This window comes from Aquila chrysaetos, unplaced genomic scaffold, assembly GCF_900496995.4.
Source record: "Aquila chrysaetos chrysaetos unplaced genomic scaffold, bAquChr1.4, whole genome shotgun sequence".
In the NCBI taxonomy this organism is placed as follows: Eukaryota; Metazoa; Chordata; class Aves; order Accipitriformes; family Accipitridae; genus Aquila; species Aquila chrysaetos.
The window spans coordinates 180,046-204,971 of NW_024470388.1; the positions used below are offsets into that span (position 1 = coordinate 180,046).

At 43.1% G+C, this 24,926-nt stretch overlaps 1 protein-coding gene across 1 annotated transcript in view; it reads left to right on the forward strand.

The window, feature by feature from the left end:
* Positions 1 to 5,326: 5,326 nt before the first annotated feature.
* Positions 5,327 to 24,926, forward strand: part of LOC115338110 (ubiquitin-associated protein 2-like) — a 37,088-nt gene continuing 17,488 nt past the window's right edge. The window contains exon 1 of the mRNA XM_030006564.2: positions 5,327 to 5,435. The gene's annotated coding sequence lies outside the window, so the exon portion shown is untranslated. The remainder of the gene's footprint in view (positions 5,436 to 24,926) is intronic.

A 24,926-nucleotide genomic window follows, 5' to 3' on the forward strand; every position in this document is an offset into this window, starting at 1 on the left:
CATCTATATGTTGCATCTCTTCCCTGATGGCCTGGAAGCATCATGGGCCCACAGAGCCATAACTAGCTCACCCTTATGTTGCCAGTCCAGGTCCACCTGAGCCGCTTCAATCTTGGCAGCCTGATCCACCTGTTGGTTATTTTGATGTTCTTCAGTGGCCCAACTCTTGGGTACGTGAACATCTACGTGACGTACTTTTACAACCAGATTCTCTAGCCGGGACGCAATATCTTGCCACACTGCGGCAGCCCAGGTGGGTTTACCTCTGCGCTGCCAGTTGCTCTGCTTCCATTGCTGTAACCACCCCCACAGGGCATTTGCCACCATCCGTGAGTCAGTATAGAGATAGAGCACTGGCCACTTTTCTCTTTCAGCAATGTCTAACGCTAGCTGGATGCCTTTCACCTCTGCAAACTGACTTGATTCACCTTCTTCTTCAGCAGTTTCTGCAACTTGTCGTGTAGGACTCCATACAGCAGCCTTCCACCTCCGATGCTTTCCCACAATGCGACAGGATCCGTCAGCGAACAGGGCATAGTGCCTCATTTTCTGGCAGTTAATTATACAGCGGGGCTTCTTCAGCACGTGCCACCTCCTCCTCTGGCGACATTCCAAAATCTTTGCCTTCTGGCCAGTCCGTGATCACTTCTAAAATTCCTGGGGGACTGGGGTTTCCTATGCGAGCCCCTTGTGTGATCAGTGCAATCCACTTACTCCACGTGGCATCAGTCGCGTGATGTGTAGAGGAGACCCTCCCTTTGAACATCCAGCCCAGCACTGGCAGTCGGGGTGCTAAGAGGAGCTGTGTTTCAGTACCAACCACTTCTGAGGCAGCTCGAACTCCTTCATATGCTGCCAGTATCTCTTTTTCAGTTGGAGTATAGCGAGCCTCGGATCCTCGATATCCTCGACTCCAAAACCCCAGGGGTCGGCCTCGGGTCTCCCCGGGTGCTTTCTGCCAGAGGCTCCAGGTAGGGCCATTCTCCCCGGCTGCAGCATAGAGCACATTTATAACATCTTGTCCTGCCCGGACTGGCCCAAGGGCTACTGCATGAACAATCTCCCGTTTCATTTGTTCAAAGGCTTGCTGTTGCTCAGGGCCCCATTTAAAATCTTTCTTCTTCCACGTCACTTGATAGAGCGGGCTTACAATCAGACTGTAATTTGGAATATGCATTCTCCAAAAACCCATGACACCTAAGAAGGCCTGTGTTTCCTTTTTATTAGTCGGTGGGGACATAGCTGCTATTTTGTTGATCACGTCCATTGGGATCTGATGACGTCCATCTTGCCATTTTATTCCTAAAAACTGGATCTCCTGTGCAGGTCCCTTGACCTTACTTTCTTTTATGGCAAAACCGGCTTTCAGAAGGATTTGGATTATTTTCTTCCCTTTCTCAAAGACTTCTTCTGCCGTGTTGCCCCATACGATGATGTCATCAATGTGTTGCAGGTGTTCCGGAGCTTCACCTTTTTCCAGTGCAGTCTGGATTAGTCCATGGCAAATGGTGGGGCTGTGTTTCCACCCCTGGGGCAATCGATTCCAAGTGTACTGGACACCCCTCCAAGTAAAGGCAAATTGTGGACGACACTCCGCTGCCAGAGGGGTTGAGAAAAACGCATTAGCAATGTCAATTGTGGCATACCACTTGGCTGCCTTTGACTCTAGTCCGTATTGAAGTTCTAGCATATCTGGAACGGCAGCACTCAGCGGTGGCACGACTTCATTCAGGCCACGATAGTCAACTGTCAGTCTCCACTCCCCATTAGGCTTTCACACTGGCCATATGGGACTATTAAAGGGTGAGCGAGTTTTGCTGATCACTCCTTGGCTCTCCAGTCGGCGAATCAACGTGCGGATGGGAATCAGAGAGTCTCGGTTGGTGCGATATTGCCGCCGGTGCACCGTCATGGTAGCAATTGGCACTTGTTGTTCTTCAACCCTCAGCAACCCCACAATCGAAGGGTCTGGAGAGAGACAAGGCAGGGTGGACAGGGGTTCAGTGCCCTCCGTCTCCAAGGCAGCTGTACCAAGAGCCCATCGATACCCCTTTGGGTCCTGAAAATACCCTCTCCTGAGGTAGTCTATGCCAAGGATGCACGGAGCCTCTGGGCCAGTCACAATGGGGTGTTTCTGCCCTTCATTCCCAGTTAGGCTTACTTCAGCTTCCAATACAGTTAACTCTTGGGATCCCCCTGTCACACCAGAAATACAGATGGGTTCTGCCCCTTTATAACTTGATGGCATTAGAGTACACTGTGTGCCGGTGTCTACTAGAGCCTTGTACTCCTGCAGGTCTACCGTGCCAGGCCATCGAATCCACACAGTCCAATAGACCCGGTTATCCCTTTCCTCCACCTGGCTGGAGGCAGGGCCCCTCTAATTCTGGTCAGAGTATCCAGTATTCACTTCTCGTAAAATTGGCTCAGAAGTCCCTTCAAGAGGATCAGAAATAAGATCAGCCCTTCTACTCTGTTTGGAAGCTGGAGTGGCATTTTTCCTGGTAGAATCCCCTTTTGTGGTGGTTTTTCCTCGCAACTCACGTACCCGTGCATTTAGGACCGAGGTAGGTTTTCCATCCCATTTCCTCATGTCCTCTCCATGGTCACGTAGGTAAAACCACAGGGCACCTCGCGGTGTGTTCCTTCTATATTCTCTCTCTTGGGCAGAGGAACGCTCTACTCCTAATAGCTGAGACATTGGTCCTTACAGGTGGGCAATAGGACATATCCTCTGAATTGCTGGAAATCCCGGGACAGCTTCTCCACAGCCAAGATGCAGGCTTGTAGGGAGGAGGAGAGATTTTCTTTGTATTGCCGGAGTTGGCGAGCCACTTCATCCGCCTTCGGTGCCTTTTCGTCTTTCCAGGTCATTATTGCCAGTGAGTTGGCATAGGACGATGGTGCGCTCTGTACAAACTTCTGCCACGTGGGTCGTGTGCATTGGACTTTGTCTGGATCTTTGGGTAATTGTGTGTTGTCCGGGTCATAATAAATCATCTCTAGCACGGCTAATTCCCTCAGGTACTGGATACCTCTCTCCATGGTGGTCCACTTGCCTGGTTGACATAGAACATCTTCCTTGAAGGGCTACCTTTCCTTCGTGCTTGACAGGAGTTGCCTCCAGAGGCTGAGGGCTTGTGTCCCTTTTCCAATTGCCTTGTCAATGCCACCTTCCCTGGCAAGCGATCCCAGCTGCTTGGCTTCCCTACCCTCTAATTCCAGGCTACTAGCCCCATTGTCCCAGCATGGGAGCAGCCAGGTGATAATGTGCTCACTTGGACGATGGCCGAAATCTTTTCGCATATCCCGCAGCTCACTCAGGGATAGGGATCGGGTGATTACTTCTGGTTCTGCCTCTTCCTCCTGTTCTCGTGATGACCCTGGCTCATCTTCATCCCTCGCTAAGCAAACTGATTTTTTTGTATATTTCTTCTTGTGTATGGGGGTAGCTGATACTGGTGCGGGTTGGTTCGCTGTTTCAGCTGCAGTGCCTGTCGCCGGGGTTGGAGTGGCCACGGTGCCTGTCGCCTTGCTGTTAGATGCAGAGACCTTCTCTTCCCCTTGAGGGTATTGAGTAGTGTTGACCAGGGCTCGATAGGCATGGACCAGGCCCCAGCACATTCCAGTGATTTGTGTTTCCCTGGAATTGTCGGGGTGACAGCATACTTTTTCCAAATGTTCTACTAGTTTTTCAGGATTCTGCACTTGTTCAAGGGTGAAGTTCCGAAACAGTGGAGGTGACCACCGCCCTAGGCGTTTGCCCATACTACCCCACGCACGCTGCTACTCATAATTATCCAGCCTCGGGGCAGATCTCTGGCTGGCATTCTTAAGTAGTTGTTTAACCCTAAGCAAGACCTGAACCACATTCAGGAACATGCTAGTTCCTAGCAAAAGGACCATGCTGTTTTCAGCATCCCAAGGATATTAAAAATTTTCAAAATTCTCAAACGCTATTGTAATTAGACTGGAGAAGAAGGGGAAGGGGAAGAAAGGTGTCTCGCCCATAGATTGGCTCTCTGAGGAGGAAAGGTAAAGGGTGTAATGATTAATAGTTTCCCACAGATGGCTCCCGAAGTATAGAGGTGACGACAATGCTGAGTGCAAATACCGGATTAGTCCCACGACCGATAATTTTATCATACCATAAGCCAGTATTACACAGTACATCAAAGCGAAAACCTTAATCCACCTCCCACGGATGTGCAGCAGCACAGGGACTACGTACAGCAAGTGAGGTGATACATAATAGAACTCTAAAAACGAGCGCCACAACTCTAAGAGCCAATAAATCGACATTGTGACCATCGACTATTAGACCAATATAATGAATGCTTGTAACAAATTCGCTGTAACACGCTCTGGCCAGATCTGTCGTTACCTCAACCCCTTGTGCCCCACATTGGGCGCCAAAAAGGACTGTCGTGGTTTAACCCCAGCTGGCAACTAAGTACCACGCAGCCGCTCGCTCGCTCCCCCCCGCACCCAGTGGGATGGGGGAAAGAATCGGGGAAAAAAAACCAAACCAAACTCGTGGGTTGTTATAAGAACAGTTTAATAGAACAGAAAGGAAGAAACTAGTAATCATAATAATGACAATAATAAAATGGCAATAGTAATAATAAAAGGATTGGAATATGCAAGTGATGCACAATGCAATTGCTCACCACCCGCTGGCCAATGCCCAGTTAGTTCCCGAGCAGTGATCCCCCCAGCCCCACTCCCCCCAGTTTATATACTGGGCATGACTTCACATGGTATGGAATACCCTGTTGGCCATTTTGGGTCAGCTGCCCTGGCTGTGTCCCCTCCCAACTTCTTGTGCCCCTCCAGCCTTCTTGCTGGCTGGGCATGAGAAGCTGAAAAATCCTTGACTCTAGTCTAAACGCTACTTAGCAGCAACTGAAAACATCAGTGTGTTATCAACATTCTTCTCATACTGAATCCAAGACATAACACTATATCAGGTATTAGAAAGAAAATTAACTCTATCCCAGCTGAAACCAGGACAAGCATCTGCGGCCTTCTCCCGGGGTCTCCCGCGGAGCAGCTGGCAGCGACGAGCCAGCGCTGACATCTCGAAGGGCGGGGAGGCCCCGCGGACCCTCACAGAGACTCGCCCCACGCCACCTCCCCTCAGCGGAGGCATAGGCAGGACTAACTGTTCCCTTCCACCGCGCGCGCGTTGGGGGGCTGGAGTCTTTGTCACGTGAGGGTGAAGGAGCCGTCTTTCCCCGCCCTTTTCACGTGGTGCCGGGGTAGGCGGAAGGGCTGATGGATGTGTGCGCGCGCTGGTGGCGTGTGAGGCGCGAGGCGTGCGCGGGGGTGGGCGGTAGGCGAACGCGTCGCGTGTACGTCACGTGACGTGGCGGGGGAGCAACCTCGCGCGCGCGCGCGTGGAGGAGGAGGAGGCGGAGGCGTAATTGATCGAGGTAGGCAGGCAGGCGCGGGGCGGTCACGTGTCGGTGGTAGGTGCCGCCGCTTCTGCTGCTGGTGCCGCCGCTGCTGCTTCTTTGTGAGCACATTGGGCAGGTACCGCGCGGGGATGGCCGGGCCTGCACGCGCCCGCAGGGGAGGGGGGGTGCGTTCCCCTTTCTTACCGTCTACTCCGCGCGCGCGGCGGTGAAGGCGGGGGTGGTTGTGGAGTCGCGCGCCCAGGGGAGGCCCAGCGCCCCTCCCCCCGCTCATCGGTCTGGGGGCGGCAGTTGCTCCTTCAGCGGCCTGAGGCCCCGGGACGGGCCCGCCGCCTGGGGCCGATTCCTCGTCCCGGTGGGAGCTTTTGTCCGGCGGTGGGTGTTTGCTAGGGCCGCCCCTCCCCGTCGGGCCTGTGCCCCTTCCAGGCCGCGGGGGGTGTGGGGGTGTGGCGGCGTGATGGGAGGCCGCTCTGCCCTACTTTTCCTGGCGGCCTCCTGGGGGAAGCTTCGCCCTGCCCTAGATTGCCCCTCTTCTTCCCCTCACGGTCCCGGGTAGGGGTAGCTGAGTAAGCCGCGGTTGTGGGCAGGTCCTGCCCTGCTCCAGCTCGGGCTCGTGTGGGGAGGGGAAGCCCGCCCGACCCCCGGTGGGTGCCGGGAGAGGTGGGTTAGCTTTCCACCCTCTTCCGTTCTTGGGAGGTGCTTCTGCACCCTATCCCGCTTGTTTCTCATCTTGTTACAGCTGGGGGTTTCTCTCCTGATGGGTTCGTACTTCTCCTGGCTCCGTTGGCTTGGGGGTGTGAAGAAAGGGAGGTGCAGCTGGACCCCTCAGAGGAGAAGTGGGGCTGGTGGAGGGGGGTGTGCCTTTGGGCCCCTTCCTAATCTTCAGTCAGGCCAAAAGAGGGCTGGCAGCACAGGAGGGGAACAAGTTGGTGAATAACTATTGACTTGTGCCTTGTGTAGGGTTTTACTTCCGTGTTGTCTTTCCCTATCTCCTTCCTGGGTGCTCCCTCGCTGGTGGGGTGGGGTAGGGTAGCCGTGTCACGGTCACAGCTACAGAATTCACTGACAATAACGTCTCGGCAGCAATAGTAGGTTACTTGAGGACATGGTGACGAATGAACCGTTCTCTCTGTTAACCTTCTCTACTTAGTCCTTCTTCACCCCTGACTATGTGTGCTTGCTGAGAATTGGAAGTCAGGGCAGGGCTTTGCTATTGGACTGGCTTATGTTGCATTTAAAAAAGAAAGCTCTTCTGTGTTTGTTATTGTTGCTGAAGAAAATTACAGCAGGAAAGTGAACTGGTAGAAACCCTTCTGCAAGAAACTGGATGTAGAAAGGGACCTGGTGCACCTTTGAGCCTGATGGCAAGGATCTGAACTCTGTGATGTGAAATAGATTTAAAAATACGTGCTGAAATGTCTGCAGTGCTGTTGAATGCCACCTGGGAGGAGTCGCTCAGGGTGAGCCTGGTTTGAAGCTTCTCTCTTGTAGATGTATTAACATCAGGAGCATGGATGTGCAGAGCCCTCCTGGTTGTGTTCAAAGGAATGTGCAGTCTCGTGGAACAGAAACTTCGGGTTTGGTGTGGAGCTATGTAAGGGGAAGCTCACGAGGGCCAGCTCGCTTCATCTCTAACTACCAAGCAGTAATTGGTCCTAGTCATCTCAATTTGAGTAAATGCTGAGTGGTTATAATACAGCAGCAGATCAAGGTGATAGCCTCTGGGGTGGTGGTGGTGGCTGGTGAAATGGAGGGGCTGTCCTGACATGAAAGTAGCTGGTTTTTTCAAGAAGAGAAATTGGAGCTGGATGTGAGGGAAGGGAAGGGAGGGGGAGGATGTGCAGGCCTGGAGGAGCAGCACTTGCCGTTGAAACGGAGCCCTTCACAACAAACCACAGCGACTCATCCTTCTGAGGCTTTGCTTTTTTAATATTTACCAGGCCCTTTTAGCAATTCCCTTGGTTATATCACATTCTCTGGTGGAATCTGGGTTTGGATTCCTACCTGACTCAGTGTTTATACCTGGGCCTGATCTCTCTGTGGTAGTTTGACCTAACTTGTTTAAAAAATTTATTTTTAACCTTACACTAGGTAACTTGAAAGCAAGCAAGGCTAAATCACTTTGCAGCATTAATGATGTTTGGGACCCCTGGAGGGTTATGTGGAAAAACTGGATTAACTGGTGTAAACCAATTTTGATGTATAGTCTGGAAAATGAGCCAGCTTTTGTGTTTATAACCTCAACAATCTTGGTAACTTGAGGGAGGGAGGAGTGGGAATTGGGCAAGTTCTATTCTTCTTTGTTCTAGTTTCGGTTTTATCAGCGTATTGATTAAAAAAAAAAGTGTTTATAGTAATAAAAACAAAGGCATGGAAATTCAGAAATTTAGACTGTTTCACTTGCATTGTTTTGGCCAGTCCTCAAAAAAGCTCCTGGTGCCATGAGTTGCAAAAGGTTTTGACCATTCAAGGGGACTTTGGAGTTACAGACTCGCCACTAAAATCTAAGGAAAAACCCAACAAAAAATCTTGTCTGTTACCAGAAGCTGCTTTTTTTTTTTTTTTTTTTTTTGTTTCAATTTTTAAGCTACCCTTTTAGGACTTAGAAGCAGATTTTTTTGTTTTATATTTCTTCCATGGACTTTTATTTTATGTGATGCTTTCCTCATAGAATGCCATTTTTTGGTATGTTTTATATTTGTTGCTAGTGTCCCCCTAGTGATACTGATCATAGCAGAATAGTATGCTGACTAATAGTGCTTCAGAAATGTATGTATCATAGACTGTTAATAATTAGTATCAATAGTATTACTATTAATAGTAATGTTTAGTATCAGTACTTGGAATAGGTTCTTCATGAAAGAATAGGAATACAAATTTATATCTTTTATTAATCTTTTTATTTATCTTTGTCTCTTATTTGGTTAAAGCACATGAGCAGGACTCTGAAGACCTGTGTTCTGTGCTTGGGTTTGCAACAGCCTCGTATGACCTTGGTAAAAGAGAAGCCAAGTGACTTGTCCCCTTTATAAAATGACAGATTAAAGAAACTGTGTTGTATTTGTCTACTTCAAAACTATTGAATGGAAGATGCTAGAGGAAATACAAGTAATATCCACTTCAGTGTTGTTATTCTGCTGGAGCTTCTTGTTGAATTTTTTTTTTTTCTGATACAATCTGCTCACTTGTAGCCTATTGCATCCTCTTTGCTTTTCAGAGAAGACCTAGTCTGGACTTGTACTGTTTTTCATATAATTTCCCTAAACAGGTTATGCTCATTAAAGTGAGAGCCAGGATGAAAGGTTGTGAAAGTAGCTCCTTTGCAGTTACTTAAGGTTCATATTTTACAAAAATTGTACAGAGGGTTTCTTCGTTTTGCTCTAACATGAAAGTCCATATGCTCTAATTTTGGTCATCTAATCTGGCAGTTTGTTGGAACTCCCCATCCACCTGGGGCTCCTGCAGCCTGTTTCACGGGTGTGGTACCTTCAGCCCTTTTCCCCCCACTACTTCTCAATGCTGCAAAGAGCAAACTGACTAAAGACAGAAACAGGTGATACAGTCTGATGCCAAAGATCTCATGGCTTGCTCAGCTTGCTTTTACAACATCATAACTATTTTGCTGAGCTTATTGTTTTATTTATGTTCTCTCTAGATTGTAAAACTTGTAAGATAGGTTATGTGAACAACTTTGCGCAGTTCCCTTGGATGGAGTTGTTTCTACTCTCAGTTCTTGAAATTCTTTTTTTTTTTTGTTGTTGTCCAGCTGTCTTTTGTGAAAGCTGCAAGATACTGTGGCTTCTTCTGAAGGTAAACTTGTCAAACTTTTTTTCTCTCCCTCCCCAGCTTCTTAAATCAGTCTTCCAACAGATGAGCTTGGAGGAGTCCTTAACCTGGCTGAGTGTAGCATTTTGCATTAAAAACAATGAAATGTTTCCCATGTCGAGAGAGCTTTGATCTTTCTCGAGAGTTAAGGTTTGCCCAAAGTAGTACTCCTATGGTGAACTTTATGGTTTTGGTTTTTTTTTTTTTTTTGCTTTATCATACAGGAAACACAGTTTATTCCAGATCTGCAGAAGATGCAGGTTCAACAGAATTTGTGTTACAGAATCATTTAGTATTTGAATCCAAAGTTAAATGAAGAAAACACAAATAACTTTCTTAACCTCCAGATTTGAATCATCAGGTTGTACTTTTTTTAACCTGGTTTAATGGGGGGGGGAGTCTGTCTTAGCCTCTTAGGCAGCCCTGTGGTTGAAAGTGTAAAATTTGAATTCAGTAGCTATGATCATATTCCTAAATATTTTTAATGGTTAGCTGTAAAGAGAGGAAGTCTTTTTGCAGTTTTACTGTGTGTGGCATAGGTTTCATCTAGAACATTTCAGTTGTATTTCTTATGACTAAAATACTGTTCCTGGAAGTAGGATGATGCTTTAGAGACCATATTGAGATTGCTTTTGAGCAAAGAAAATGAATTTTTTTCCTACTGTATTTTTATTAAGTGTTTTGAGGATGGTGGATATAATAATATAGAATGAAGCATATGGCTTCTGAAAGCTTTTTTGTTACCTCTTTCTATTTGGTTTTAAATGTTAACTGAATGATGGCTATTTTATGGTAAACACTTGACCAATATCTCATATTATCACATTGTCCATGTTTCCCTGTATTTAAAGGCTATTGCTGATTTCTTTTTTTTTTTCTTTATGCATTTACATTCTTCATTGATTTTCAAACTTGCATGTTGTCTTAGATGCAGTTTCAGTAACATGAATCTGAAAGGAATCCTGGTGCCAAACCCTGCTCTGCCGTTGGGCTGTACATAATATATTGTATTTGAGAAATTCTGGTCCATGGTTTTGATGGGTTGTACCCCAAGGGACAGATGTCTTCTGTTACTGGGCTTTTATTTCAGCTTTCAGTCACATGTTCTTCAGATCACTGACTTGTGATCCATTTTGAGACTGACATGAGAGGGACCTAAGTTACTGATGTTAACTTTGGGTGACTAAATGTGATGAGGGGGAGCAGTACTGCACTTCCTGGTCTTGTGCTTCACTTTCTTTTATTAGCCACTGAATGAATTTCTGAGTGTTTTGAACATGGGGTAAGTGCCAAGGGGTAGCTGTCTGAAATTCAGTTTAGAGAAAGATTGAAATAGTGTTATGAGCTTGGTGAAGGCAAGTTAATGAGTATGCAAAAGTGTTTTTTTGTTTTGTTTTTTTTTTTTTGTTTGTTTGTTTTTTGTTTTTTGGGGTTTTTTTTTTTCAGTGTTTGAGAAAACCTTGTGACTTCTGATATGCATCCTCAACCTGTTGGGTTTCTTTGCTGCTTCTTGATGTCCAGATAGCAGCCATGGCCAGGAACTTTTCTTTGCATCTTAGGAAAAGATGTTTATTATCTTTCTTGAATAGTTCTCTGTTATGACTGCAAGTATAAAACTCCTTGCAACTTTATACCTGTACTCCAGTTTTCATTGTTTGCCATTTTATCTGTTGATGTAGTAGTGTATGTTGCTGGATTTAAAGTCCCAGTGACTTTTACCCTACCTGATTTAATTGAAGATAGACATTCACTTGATCTTCTTTATGTGACTGAGCAGAAATGCTAGAGCTTAAGAGTTAATGAAGCTTGTGGAGCATTTTTGATAATAGCTTTTCTGTTATAGGACTTCCTTCCTTTTTTACTTCACTTAATCACAGACTGGCTGAGGTTGGCAGGGGCCTCTGGAGATCATCTTGTCTCCCCCTGCTCAAGCAGGGCCACCTACAGCAGGTTGCCCAGGACCGTGTCTAGACATCTTTTGAATATCTCCAAGGATGGAGTCTCTACCACCTCGCTGGGCAGCCTGTTCCAGTGCTTGGTCACCCTCACAGTAAAAAAGCATTTCCTGATGTTCAGATGGAGCCTCCTGTGTTTCAGTCTGTGCCCATTGCCTCTGGTCTGGTCACTGGGCACTGCTGAAAAGAGCCTGGCTCTGTCTGTGCACCTTCCCTTCAGGTGTTTATATACATTGATGAGACACCCCCACCCCCAAAAAAAACCCCTAACTTTCTTCTCTAGGTTAGACTACTTGACATAGTTAAATCCGTAGTCCTTCAGGCAAACTCAAGGCCATATGTTCTTACGTGCATTTGAGAAGGAGGTGGATTAAGGAATTAATTTAGTAGGGGTGGTGGTAACAGTAGTTCATGACTCTTGATAGGTGGAGAAGTGGGTGGGTTTGGGATATGTGTTTAGAGAAAGTGCTGTGAAAATGCAATAAGATGCATATTTCAAATCAAAATAATTTCTGTGCTTGCAAATAAGGAGTAATTGGTTGTCTTGGCTCTAGCTGAACTGAAGGCTATAATTCAGTAGTTCTGTGAGGGAAGAAACAGGTCAGACATTTGATTGTCTGATAGCGATAAAATTGCCCAAGTCCTGTGTATGTTCTGTCTAGGAATTGTGTGGATTGTAAATGATGGTTTAATGTGCATACAGTGTTTAGGAGAGGTTAGGCTGAGTTCTTATTGTACTTCTGCATATTGAGCAGTTCATTTTATGAAGCTATGTGCATCAAAATTATTTTTAAAAGTACTTTTTAATGAGACTAAGGCCAAAACTTTGCAGAATTACACGAGTCCTGGTAAATTAGAAGTGAACTGGATCAGCCCATTTTTCCTATTCTTGCAAATCCAGCCTCCTTCCCCCAAATCCCCAGGACCCCCACAACTGTAGACAAAGGTTAAAATAAAGTTAGATAGTTAAAATTACTTCATAGTTAGGGATATTGAATCTGAGAAGTGCTGGGATGGCTCTTTTAGTACAGTCCTCTGAAATGAAACATCAGTGAGATTTAGTTTCTGCTAGAAAAACCTACCTCATATATTTATATGACTTGCTGATTCTGTTGATTGCTAGGGAGTGCTTTTGAGTACTTCAGTCATGGGAGAGAGGGAAGCGAAAATGTATAACTTCTATATTTCTTCTCAATAAACAAATCCATTAAAATAACTGATCAACAGAAGGTATCCTAAGCGTTTCTCTAGTTATGAAGTGACCTACCTATTATAAAATATGATAAAACGTAGGGCAAGAAACTGTAGAACCATCCCTTTTCAGTTGATTTTAATATCTAAGCAAAAATTGAGCACAAAAACATATTGAGTGACGCATCTTACCTTGCAGGCCAGAACAAGCAGGTTTTGAACATTGAGTCAGACTGTGGTAACAAACCTTTTCTACCTAGCAAAAAACAAGTAGCTGTTTGGGATTGGAGCTGAATGTAGGAGAGAACAAATTAAAGAGTTTAGCAACTGGAGTCAGCATCCTTTTCCTGACCAGGACTTTGATAAGGAGCCAGGAACTGGTTTTATGGTTGTAGATCCCCTTTATTGATAGACCCTGATTGAAAAGCTGACATGCAACTCTTCCTCCCCTTCCAGTTGCTCCACGGTATTGGAGAAAAGTTAGGATCAGTTGTTAGCGTGTTCATTTGATGGTACGTTCTCTCCTTGACTCAGCAGACAGGTCCTAATGCAGTATGTAGAGGGAGAGGGACAGAATGAGTTGCCTGTGGAGGAGCAGGAGGAGGATGTGGCTTGGGGGTAGTTACAAGATGGGTTTGGGGTGGGGGTAAAAGGGGGGAAGAGTTTGGTATTCTTGATCACTGATATGATGGATTGCTACTTTGATTTGTTTGTTCAAATTATCTGGAGTCTGGCTCATAGCAGCAGAAATCAAGTCATTAATGCTGGGGAACCTTAGGTATATCTTTACAAACAAACAAAATTCCTGCTTTGATGAACTGCACTGAAAGTAAGTAATGAAATAATGCCGGGAACGATGAGCCCTGGTGGAATAGTTGGGGAGGAGGAAAGAGTTTCTGTTCTCCGCATCCCTTTTGGCTATTAAATCTGCGTGGTGAATTATTTGACACTGCGACTGTGTTTCAGTCTTTTGAACCGGTGTTGCTCTGTTAGTGTGTAGCAGCTGGAGCTTCAGTAATGTGAACTGGAAAGTTGCATCTTATTTCTCCTGGTATTCCTATAAATGCGTTTTTGTTCTGCATTTATGGGTATGTGTAGTGCAGCATTGACGAGTTGCCTTTTTCCTCAGAAGTTTATGTATGAATAGACATGCTGTGAAATACTTTTATTTTAAGATAAACTCTTTGTTCTTTTTTAAGGGAGAAATGTTGAAAGGGAAGGGGATAAGCTATCTCTTCTGGCACTCTAATGGTGGGGAAAGTTATCTCTGTTCAGAGATTCACTTAGTCCTTCTGTTGAATAAAATGAGACCGTTACCACCTCTTATTTCCTGAAAAATCTCAACTTCAGACTTCTCAATTTCTCTGCCAGGTGAAGTGACCTCATGTAAGCATAGCTCAAACACTGTGCTAAACTTTGCTAAAATGTATATCTAAACTCTACTTATTTTATTATAGTTAAAGTCTAAAAGCATTCAGCTGAAGACAACACATAAGAGACTGAAAATAGAGCTTTACACTAGGTTGGTTTACCCAAATGTATGTTTGGGTATATTATGATTCTGTTGTGTTTTATACCAGTATGATATTTATGGCTCTGTGTGGAGCTCTGCTTTCTTGAAATCTTAAAAGACCAGCTTGGAAGAAGTGGTATGCTTAGCTCTTCCAGGACTTGTGAATTGACCTTCCAAGCAGTTCAGCTTCTGGGATGTATCAAAGCTTGTTGAAATACTGACCTACAGTATTTAGCCTCCACCCCTCTTTTTCAGTAGTTGTATGTATTTTTAAAATGACCCAAATTTCTAATTAAAAGAAAAAAAAAGTGGAAAGATGGCCTCAATTTACTTTTCCAAAAACTGTATAAAATGAAGATTTTATTAAGCTTCAGACCAGTTAAAAGCAAACAAACAAACAAAAAACCCAAAAAAACCCCAACTTCCCTAAAAGCTCATCTTAAAGAAGGCGCTGTGAATATTTTCCAATTGTATTTAAATACAAAACATCACAGCTCCAAGAGTCTGAAGGTTAACAAAAACATTATCATATGTTTCTGGAACTTAGGCTTTCAAGTCTTTTACACCAATTGGATATCTAACTAAAGTTCTGGAAAGAGTTCAGCCAAAGAAATACTTGTTTACAGTGTAAGAATTTTAGATTGACATCAGTGTACTTCTAACTCTTAAACAACAACTTGCATTTCAGTCATGTTAAAATCTCTGCTGACAAGCGAGTTCCAGATAAACATTTATTTATTTTTTAGTTGCTGCTGAAATAAAATTACAGCCTTCTGTGGATTCACATTAGTGTATAAAGTTGATTGTGGGGGTTTGGTTTTTTTTGATTCACCAGGTTTAATCCTAGTTTTTCTCCTCACAATGTTATTGTGTTCCTTGGGCTCTTTGTTTTATTCCTTTTTTTTAATTTGATAGGAATTGTGATAATTCAGTTGAACAAAGGTTTTTGTTCTCAAATGTGCTTGCATATTAGAATATACATTAAAGTCTGATCATCTTTGATATGGAAGGTCTTACTCTTGGTGCTTTGTGTTCTGGGAATTTTCTGGGTTTTATTCATTGTGTATATAACATTTGAGAACTTAGAATGGTTTTAAGGGGAGTTATGTCTCTGGCTTTGGGAATGAGATAATCTATTTAAACATGCTTTTTCCTTCCCTCCTTCTTCTGGCAAAAAAATCTGAAAAGAGCACAATGTTTTTCTTGGATGTATTCATAACTCTTCAAATGGACTTTCATGAATAAGTGGAAGTAAAAATTCTACTCCTTAAAGTTGCTGTTCTCAGCAGTTGCATGTATGCTCAGCAATGTTTAAATGCAGTGTATTGAGAGCTGTTTTATCCCATTCTATCAGTCTCTTGCATTTGATCCTGCAAAGAAATTCACGTGATGTAGTTGTGATCTCACAGTAACTTCCATGACAACAAATCTCAAAAACTGACTTAATGGCAAGGTTCTTTTGGGGATATCAAAACTAAGGTCATGCTAACACCTTCTGCCTCAGAGTTTTAGAGCACAGCAACAGGGTTGGTAAGTATTGTTTTTCAAATTTTAGACATGGGAAAATGGAGGGACTGAAAGGGCAGTACCAACTTAGATGAGGCTTGTATGCTTTCAAAAAACACACCCCTAAACCCCTGCAGAACTGCAAGTTTCAGTGTCCTGAAGGTGAGACAGTGAGCAGCCTTTTAGCAGTTTACTTTCTGCTGATTAGAGCTTTGGGTGAATGCTGTCATCTTGACTGTGTATGTGTCTTGGACTTTTTGCTCTTATCAGAGGAGGCACGTAGAATGACAAGTTGCATTTTTCCTTTTACAATTTTTATTTTCACCTTATTCTAGTGAATCAGATGGTTCTTACTAGTTTTCAAAAAGCATGTTTTGAGCAGCGTGCTCATTGAACTTGAAAAATAGTCTTTGTATGTTTAAATTGAGAACACATTTAAATCACCATACTGTTCTGCATTTTAAACTTGCCTACCGTTGCTTTCTCAGTTTATTTACAGTGTCATCTCAGCTTTTACAGCGTGTTTTAATAGTCCCCTGTTGTGCTAGAATTTTTACATAACATTCTGTAAATGACTGAAAATTATTATTGTTATTAAAAAGCTGTTACTTAAGTTTGTAATGCAGTTTTAAAAACTTGTAATATTTTTTTCTTGATTATTCCTTGCTTATCCCTTGCTCGATTTCTGTGTAGATACAGCTTTTTGGTTTGCTAGGAGAAAATTGATGTTTACAACATCTTCTGCTGAAATGGTTTTAAAGATTGTCATTGCCAAAGCATTTGTTCAGTGAAGTTTTTATAGGTGCAGTATGATCTCTAAAGCTGATACCTGTAATATTTTAATACTGTTGCTAGAATTGAACACCGTAGTTAGTAAAACGTGTATTCCAGATGCAATCTCAGAATTCCCATGTGTACTGAGAGTGAGGTGCTGCAATTAATATAAATAAGCTAACTGTTTCAGAAACTAAGATGTGGAGAGTGCAAGTCCCTTTTCTTTCAAAATTAATAACTTGATCTTGCAGCGGAGTGCTTGGTCTTTTAGATTGATGGTAAAATAGACAGGTGACTAATATCTTCTTGGGATGTTTTAGAAAACAGGCTTTCTATTTAGGTATTTTAATGTTGCGTTGCACAGTATATAAAGCCAGCATACATCTGTGGAATCAGGGGCTGTTAGTTTAGTATAGCATAGTAATGAATGACCCTGCAAAATACAAAAATATATTTAAAAGGAAATGTAAGCTTTAAGAAAATGAGTGAATAAATTTCTGTGAAAAGGAATTTCTTAATGGTCCATCAATAGGAAGGGAGTTTTGAAGAAAAGCTTTATATGTTCATTCAGATTTTGCAAACTTTAATCTTTGCACATGCTTCAATTTTATTATAAGCTAGTCTGGCTTGGAAAGAAATGGTGGAGGAGAGTGAGAACCTCCTACTGGAGACAGAAAACAAATGGCAGCCAAAAAAAACATTTATGTCAGTCTAGACTTGCAGAAAAAGGTAAAGACAGGGAGCTGGAACAGTGACTGTGGGTCTAGAAGAAGCCTAAGGGTGGTTCCCCCCCACTTATGTTGGAGAGAAAATAAATACTGAATTAAGTGCAATAATAAAAATTTGGACAGTTTGACATCATATGTGAGTAACTTGTTGTCGTGGTTTAAGCCCAGCTGGCAACAAAGCACCAAAAAGGTAAAACCTTGTGGGTTGAGATAAGGACAGTTTAATAGGACAACACAAGGAGAGAAGAAATAATAATAAAAGAATATATAAAGCAAGTGATACACAATGCAATTGCTCACCACCTGGAACCTGATGCTTAGCCTGTTCCTGAGCTGTGATCCCTCCTCCCCCAGCCAACTCCCCCCCCAGTTTATATACTGAGCATGACATTGGTATGGTATCGAATATCCCCTTGACTAGTTTGGGTCAGCTATCCTGGCTGTGCCTCCTCCCAACTTCTTGTGAAAATTAATCCTATCCCAGCCAAACCCAGGACACTTGTCTTTGGTATCTTCTTTAAAAAGATTAAGAACCTAACTAGGAAGTGGGAGATAAATTTCATTTTGCTTTTTTAATGTTAAACACACAAGAACAGCCTGGATGACTTTGTGATGAATTGTGTGGAGGGCACTTTATTTACCTGTTAGCGTGTTGTATGTTTGAAGTTGTAAAGAGTGTTGATCCTTCATCTCTGGATAGTTCAGTATTGTTTTGGTGTAGATCGGATAGACCTGGCCTCGTGGAAAATTCTAGATCAACGGAACAAGAATAAGTGAATGTACACCTGACACCAAGTTGAGAAGTTGTGATCGTGAGAAAAATAATGCTCAAAATAAAGTAGGAAAACCTGGGGTAAAATCAAGTTTTCTGACTGAAGCAGGTCAAGATGAGGTTTAATATCAAAGGAAACTAATAAAACCCACCTTGTTTAAAGCTAGACAAAATGCTGACACTGGTTGTGACCATAGAAGGAGCAGTTCAGAGTTGGCAGACAAATAAAAATGATCTCTTATGGCTTTCAGTTCTTGGTACTGTTTCTGTGGCTGCTCGTTTCTGAGCACCTGACAAAGTTTGAAAAAGGACTTGGCTTCTTGTGAGGTTTCACTTTTGAAAACTAAACTGAACCAAAGGACCGTGAGTTTTCATCAAGATTTTATGCACAGTAAAAGCATAAGATTGTGAAGGAAGAAAACCTTTAATACTGCCTTAGAAACTATTGTTTCTTTTCTTCCTTCTGGAACTTTATATTCAGAGTCGTATATGTCACTGTGAAAAAATTAGGTTTTTATTTTGGTGGATTCTCCTCTTGCCTGAGATGAACCTTGAGAAATATCATCATCTGGAGGAAAATTATAGAAAGATATTCTAGAATATCTTGCTTTCTTTAAGAGTTTTTTTTTTTCAGCAAGACTACTGGTTTTCTGAATATGTGAGCATATCACAAGCAGTGATCTGTACTGGTGGTCTTCCCTCAGTATCTAGTTCAAGGAGTTAGGGCTCTACAGGTGCAGGAATGATACCTGAGCTCTTTGGTGCTGCTACCAAAACTCTGAAGCTAGAATAAAAAAATCTGATATCGCAAGGTTTTTAGCACATTTTATAGATATAGTCTTACTGATTAATTACTGCATTTGCTTTTATATCACTTGTGGCTTGTAATTTAACCATTGCTTTTTGTTGTGTTATAATGTGATCTGAGTGTTGCAAGTCTGAATTAATCCTCCCCTCCAAAACTCTTTTTTTATGGTGGCACTTTCTACTTTGTTCCTCGTTGTCAATTCTAGTGTGAATTAACTAGGTGCCCCGTTTTTTTGATGCACTTGAGTACGTTTCCACCAGTTTGAGAACGTCACAAATGCCTCTGCTTTTGCTCGGCTATTTTTAGTCCTGTTGCTTGTATCTGTTTCTATTCAAAGAATTCCTTTGGAAGCCGTTCCAGGAGAGCGCGGTTCAGCGACGCGGGAGGGAGCCGGAGGGGGCAGGGAGAGCACAAGTGCCGAGCGTGTTTGTGATCTGGCAGCAAGATGTCCGATGTCGAGTGCTGCTTCCTGTGTGCTACCTTGTTTACAAGAACCCTGCTCAAAGCGAATTCCCCCTTCCGGATATTGTCCTGACTGTGTGGCTCCGAGCTTGTGTTAGCTATTTCTTTCTGTCATTTGGAGTACCTAGGTTTTAACTTGAATCTTATTGGGTTTGTTTTTCTGTGTAAACAGCAATTAATTTTAGGGGCTGTTTAGATATGGGGCATTACATCAGAGCAAATAGCTGAAATATGCGTTTCTGTAGTTTAATAGCCAAAGCCAACAGTTCCCAGTACTTGTCTTTTTCCCTGCTCCTGTTACAATTCAGTATCTTTTTTTGTTCTGGTACTAGTTTAATCTGGATTAGTTTTCCTAATAAGTTTTAAAAAAAGTTTTCTTTGTTATTTAACAGCTTTCCCCCCCCCCTTTTTTTTTGCCGTTTCATGAATTATTCATCTTGTGAGTACAGCTAGCTGTTGATTGTAATGGTAATGACTGATAGGGGGGTGGTCCACTGAAAGTTGGTGGTGTTTTTTTTTTTTTTTTTTTTTTTTTAAACTGTTTGTCCTGGTTTCAGCTGGGATAGAGTTAATTGTCTTCCTAGTAGCTGGTACAGTGCTATGTTTTGAGTTAGGTATGAGAAGAATGTTGATAACACTGATGTTTTCAGTTGTTGCTAAGTAGTGTTTAGACTAAAGTCAAGGATTTTTCAGCTTCTCATGCCCAGCCAGAGAGAAATCTGGAGGGGCACAAGAAGTTGGCACAGGACACAGCCAGGGCACCTGACCCAAACTGGCCAACAGGGTATTCCATACCATGTGATGTCCCATCTAGTATAGGAACTGGGAAGTGGGGGCGGGGAATGGCCGCTTGGGGACTAGCTGGGTGTTGGTCGTCGGGTGGTGAGCAATTGCACTGCGCATCATTTGTACATTCCAATCCTTTTATTATTGCTGTTGTCATTTTATTAGTGTTATCATTATCATTATTCGTTTCTTCTTTTCTGTTCTATTAAACCGTTCTTATCTCAACCCACGAGTTTTGCTTTTCCCGATTTTTCTCCCCCATCCCACTGGGTGGGGGGGGGAGTGAGTGAGCAGCTGTGTGGTGCTTAGTTGCTGGCTGGGGTCAAACCATGACACTTGTGTCTTAAGGTTGGTACTATTGACAAAGCACAAGCCTGAAGTGTCCTTGATGTATGCTTGTAGCTCCTGTTATATGTACTGACTTAGCCCAAGCTTAAACTGTTTCAAAAGTGTCCTGCTGACATTGTCACTAGAGGTGTGGGGAATAGTAGTTTTGAGACAAGTCGGTCACAGTTAATACAGGAAGGTCATATGTCCTGTGCAGCTTTAGTGGTGTACTTCAGTCTTATCTGAGATGCTTTGGCTACTTAAATTTTTTTTTTTCCTTGTGGTATTGATAGCTTAACCAGAGCGTGACCTGAGATCATATGTCCTTCCATGTATTCTTTGAAGAGAACATCTATAACTTGTTTAGTTCGTACTCTGCAGCTGCTTCCTCACCCTACATATATATGTGTGTGTGTACCTCGAGCTCACCCGGGCTTCTAGCTGACCCCACGTTCATCTTGGATAGACTGGAAAGCTGTACAAATAATTACAATCTGCAGAGGCTTTGCCTTGTGATTATTTTTTTTTTTTTTTTTTTTTTTTCCCCCTGGTGGAGGGGAGAGTCATCTGAAGAACTTCCAAGTCACCCAGCCCTGTCTTCCTGGATGAGTCTGTCTGGATTTCCTCCTTTCCCCCTCGGAGGGGCTGCTGTGAGTTTTAATGAGCTGGCAGAGGTGGTGTCCCACAGGTGGGGTCGTTTACCCGGTGTGGGAAATGCCAATATACACACAGAGCAGAGGTATTTTATTCCAGTTCATGTTTGTGCAAAGATGGGGGCTAGGTGGTAATCTGCAAAGCTAGCACCCCTCGTGCCTAAACAGGCAAGCAATTTATACAGTTCAGTTATACATATTCAATTTCCAAAGTTCTTCCCCAAAACTATTACTGGTGGTTGCTTATCTACCACAGTTTCTATTGGGTTAAAGTTTCCCTGCTTCGAATTAAAGGTACAGTGTTCTTTTATTTTACAGCGCATGCTCAAAGGGGGGGGGGGGTAAGTCTCTTGGTCCTGAATCGAGTCGGTGGTCGTGATCTCCCCCTGCCGCCTTTACCTTTCCTCCAGTTATCAAAGATTTTTGCTGACTTCATGCCTATTAGCAATTATTCAACTTTTCAGGGCCTCCTGGGGTAGGATGTTCCCTTCTTATCAGTCTTGTAGTTCTCCTTCAGGGGCCCAGTCGTTAGCAAGGCATGCCTTGTGTATACAAAAAGTATCTTATTTCACAAGACCTTTGTGGTCGTCTTAAGTAAATCACTCCTTAAGTACATCACTTCTCAAGTACATCTTTTCTTAAGTACATCAGAGGGAGCAAGCCTTCTCAAGGTGGGGCTTTTGATAGGGAAAGGGTGGATGTGTGTGAGCTGACATAAGCAGTATGCAGGAACAACCACAAAACCATGGATGAAATGCAAAGACTAAATTTATTTTTGTTACCTCGCAAACCAGGGGATCCCCAAAGCAGCACCCGGGCAGAGGCACACAAGCGGGAACGCAGGCACCGAGGAGCTCGGTCCTTGCTAGAGGATCGCTGAACCTGCTGTTTGTGCCTGTTTTTCAGAGATTTGTGCAGGCGTAGTTTACCATTGTGCTTTGATCTTTCCCGCAGCAGGGCAGGAATCTCAAGCGTGTTTGATAGGGTGCCTCTAAGTCTATCACAGGCCTACGTTATCTGAACGCAGATATTCTACTTGTCCAACACACAAGGACAGACAACAATTAGAATGATATATGTATTTTTCTACACCCCAGCTGTAAGCCACTTGAGTGTGTTTACAATCCTCCTCGCCATTCTTCCGTTATTTTCCCACATTCCACCCCCTCGCTCAAGAGACCACTTCTACTGGGGCTGGCAAAGCTGGAGGTGTTTATCTGGTCTTGTGGGGTGTAGTGCAGAGTAATTTAGAGGCATGCAATAAACATATAGAAAAAGGAATAAACTTATCTCTACAATAATGCTTTGAATCAGGTGTCCCATTCATCCTGTCAGGGAATTAAACTACTCAGCCAGCCAGGCATCAGCAGTAGATTGTTTCATTTGATGCATTAAGTCCTGGAGATATTGAATGTCGTCCTCTACGCTGGCTGATTCATCAGTTATGTTGAAGCAACACATGCCTTCGAAATCGAAGCAGCGTTTATGGTGTCGAAGGAGGAAATAGTCCACTGCCAATTGATTTTGTAATGTTTGTTGGCGTACAGCTGTTACCTACTCAGAAAAAATAGCAATGAGAAACACTAATATCAGAAGCACTTAGCACAGTATAATTCTGTAATATAGCTACTGGGGTTGGCATGCCAATGAAGCATGTTGTCAAAAGATCTGCAGCTGTTAATCTTCCCTTGATACAAAAGGCAGATGATTTAGTTACAGTAGAGACTGACCAAATCCAAGTACTTACATGTTGATCTTGCAGAAATGTATCCAGGGCACGTGCTTGTAGTACAAGACTACAAAGCATGACGAGCCAACCTGTGATAAGGGAGGAAAACAGGAATGTCATCTCCTTCCAGTAATACATACACTGTTGCTCCAGCTCCTTCAGCTAATATCACTCTGGGTTTGATAACCTGATGTGGGGTATTTGCCCACATAGATTGGAGAGCTATGGCTTGTGCTTTTTCAGATTGAACTTCAATTTGATGTTGGGTTCATGACACCAATAACACTGTTCCAATGCTATCTCCTCTAGATAAGATGCAGGTATTCATCAAAGTTACCTGAAATACAAGAACTCAAGAATCTGATATCAATAGAGGATGTAAAATAAGAGCAGAAGTTGGGGTACAGAACCATATGGCATTCTCAGGGGTTATTATATGAATCTTCATGTCTAGGCTAATAGGTCACGGTCCCACCATGCAATCTGTTGGTGTAAACAATTCCATTTCCCCTGTAGCTAATATTTTGAGAGAGAATGAGTTGTTCTAATGCTTCAGTTGTGCTATGTTGCTTAGCATATTTGGTGGGTTTAGCAAAAACCAGTCATGCTGCTGTATCTACAGCAGTGAATACGTATCGCCACCCCCTCGACAGGGGCAGGGGGCCCATGTAATCAACCTGTCAACTAGTCAAGGCCCACTGACCCCCTTTTATCTTTCTCTATGGCCTATATAATGCCCTTAAATGTAACTGCGTACAAATAGTACAATTATGTGCACGTGCTTTACAAATATGTAATGGCTATCAAAAAGAAAGCATTAGGAAGATCTATCACCACCTTCCAGAGTTGTAAACTTTTGCTGATTTTTTTTTTTCTACCATGTCTGGTACCGTAACTGCAAGTAGGGGGGTGACTTTGTTCAATTCTCTATAATCTAGTCATTCTCCAAGTGCCATCTGGTTTTCAAACAGGCCAAATAGGATTCAGCAATTTTGGGGGACCTGCCAAACCTTCATTTCTGCTGTTTTGGTATTTGCCAGGTAGTGCATTGCCTTGAGGTGGCAGGCAGGGGTGGAGGGTGGGCGTGGAATTGGTGGTGGGGCTGGGGCGGTTGGCTTTTTTGGATAGATGCTAACTTTTGCCATCAGCGAAACGTTTCTGATGATGTGATTCCATCTATTTCTGATTGTGGGATGCCAGTTTGTACAAGGTTATTCCGCATTTGTTTCCTCGTCACCTGTGTTGTAACTCCTTTTGGTTTTGCTGGCCTTCCTTTATTTACCACCCGAATAGATGGTCCTGAAATTACAGCCCCAATTTCCCTCAAGGTATCTGCTAGGGTGCCTATATTACCCATAGCATTTGTCGCTGCTGGTATAATCGAGGGTTTTAATGAGGCAGGCACTCCTCTCAAAAACTGCATTTTGATACTTGTTACTGCTACCCTGTCCGGATTGGATCCTGTAACCAATGCATGAGCCATCCCCATCTGCTGCACCAAATTAATACCTTCTTCCATTGTACACCACTTCCTGAGGGATGACACTAATTTGGCAGGTTCTGCATATGCTGTTAAAACTGCTGCACGCAACCATTGATGTAGTGTAGGTGCAATAATATCTTGCCCATCAGGACCTCTGATATTTTGTAACTGAGCATATCCTTGTTGTATCTGATTATCCTTGGCTATAGGGCTTGTTACCGAAATCCGGAATAAAACTCCTTAACACCAATGTGAAGTTAAAAAGCAGGCACTTCATTTATTGCAGCGCTGGGGACATGGGGGATCGCTCCTCCAAAGGCGTGTCCAACTTAGTATCAAAATCCATCAGTTTTTATAGACTTTTTCTGTCAGGTCATTGTTACATAAGTTCTTTACATAAAAATGCATACTATGCTTGCTCTTAAATTTAACCTTTATAATGATTGGTCCTTTGATTCTATAACCTTATCAATATTCTTATTTAAAAACAATCATTGGTCAATTTCACTTAGCTCTACTGATTGGAATCTTCGATACTCAAATTGAGATGGGAAGGGTAAGGGGTTTCCAAGCAGCATAACTGGTGTCCATGACAGTTTCCTTAGTTTCTTGAAACAAAACATAGAAAAACCAGTAACTTCCTGGTGAGGTTTCCATGGTTAGCTATTTCAAACTTCAACAATATTAAGGTTCCTATAGTCACACATAACACAGTTCCTAAAGTTTCTATGGCTACATTTCAAACTTAACAATCCTATACATTATGCTTCACAATTTTACTTCTTAATCAAACCTAACTCTTCTATGTGATTAAATTTTGATTTCTTTATCAGAATATTTGCAACAGGCTTAATAAATTTTTTTCACCTATTAATAAATGGATGGATGCAGCTCCACTATCCCAAGCTTGCAAAAATCCATGCCAGTATGCCTTCCCCACTCTTTTTCTGATAGATCTCTAAGAATTCCCTTAACTCTTTTTGGAGCGTAAGTACGT